Below are 1720 nucleotides of genomic sequence, written 5' to 3'. Positions count from 1 at the left end.
GGTGACCTCAGCTAAGGAGAAATTAGGGACTCCTCCCCTACTTTGCATGGTAAATTCACAAGTACGTGAAGGCCACTCCCAGAGACTTCCTCTCAAAATGCCAGTGCACTCAAGAAGGCAAGTAGCTGCCAGTATTGGTGAGCTTACTACATACTTGCAAAGTGTCTTTCTGAGACAATAAAAATGCTCTTTCTATGTTTAGAGAGGCTATCTGTGGCCAGTTTGCCTAAGCAGTTTCTCCCTTGTTATTTCCTCTGTGTGTGTGTACATGTGCATAGGTGTGGGACTTTCATATTGGTGAAATATAATTCACATACCAGAAAAGGCATAAGATTTAAATTAATATTTTGAACTATTTTAATTCAAATTGTGTAACTACAAACCAGGTCAGAAAGTTCAATATTGCTCAAACCACTGAAAACTCCCCATCCCAAGTGGTCCTCTCTAAATACATTGTTTTTTCCTCATCTGCTGGGAAACACTATTCTTTCTTTTATGAATTCTAACCATTGTTTTCTGTTGTAGTTTTACCACACTATATTTTTGCCTGTTTTATTATTTTTTATATTTGAGATGGAGTCTCACTCTGTTGCCCAGGCTGGAATGCAGTGGCACGATCTTGGCTCACTGCAACCTCCACCTCTCGGGTTCAAGCAATTCTCCTGCCTCAGCACCCCCCACCCATGCCACCAGTAGCTGGGTTTACAGGTGCATGTCACCACACCCAGCTAATTTTTGTATTTTAGTAGAGACAGGGTTTCGCCATATAAGCCAGGCTGGTCTCGAATTCCTGACCTCAGGTGATCCACCCACCTCGGCCTCCCAAAGTTCTGGGATTACAGGTATGAGACACCATGCCTGGCCACCTATTTTAAATATTGATGTAAATGGAATCATACAGTATGCATTCTAGGAATTATTCATGGTTTTGTATAAAGCTTTTTTTTTGCAATATATATTTAGTTATATGAATATTATGATGGAGAACTTTCCAGTACTGATGGAAAACATCAGCCCAGAGATTCAAGAAGCCCAAAAAGCCCTAAGCAAGAAGAACAAAAAATGCAGCATGATAGTAAAATTTCAGAAAGTCAAAGAAAATCATAAAATGTTAAAAGCAACCAGAGGACAAAGGACATAATACATTCCAAAGAACATTAGATTGACGGCTGAATTCTCAGTAAGAAGGAGGCTAGACGTTATGGGATGATATCTTTAATATGCCAACATATAATTGTATATCCAGAGAAAATATTCTTCTGTATTAAAGTGAAATAAACACATTATTAAGCAATAATAATGCCATTAACAAACTTGCACTTATTGGGACTAAGTACTATCAATAAATAATTGTTAAGTTGAATTGATATGTTAATTTGAATTAATCAAGACTGGAGGGCAGATCAGGTTCCAAGATGGCTGAATAAGAACAGCTCCAGGCTATAGCTCCCAATGTGAGTGACACAGAAAGTGGGTGATTTCTGCATTTCCAACTGAGGTACCAGGTTCATCTCACTGGGGCTTGTCGGACAGTGGGTGCAGGACAGTGGGTGCAGCCTACTGAGCGAGAGCCGAAGCAGGGCGAGGCATCACCTCACCCGGGAAGCACAAGGGGTAAGGGAATTCCCTTTCCTAGCCAAGGGAAATTGTGACACACAGAACCTGGAAAATCGGGTCACTCCCACCCTAATACTATGCTTTTCCAAGGGTCTTAGCAAAC

This window comes from Macaca fascicularis, chromosome 14 (assembly GCF_037993035.2).
Source record: "Macaca fascicularis isolate 582-1 chromosome 14, T2T-MFA8v1.1".
Taxonomy (NCBI): Eukaryota; Metazoa; Chordata; class Mammalia; order Primates; family Cercopithecidae; genus Macaca; species Macaca fascicularis.
Note: the sequence above shows the minus strand (reverse complement) of the source record.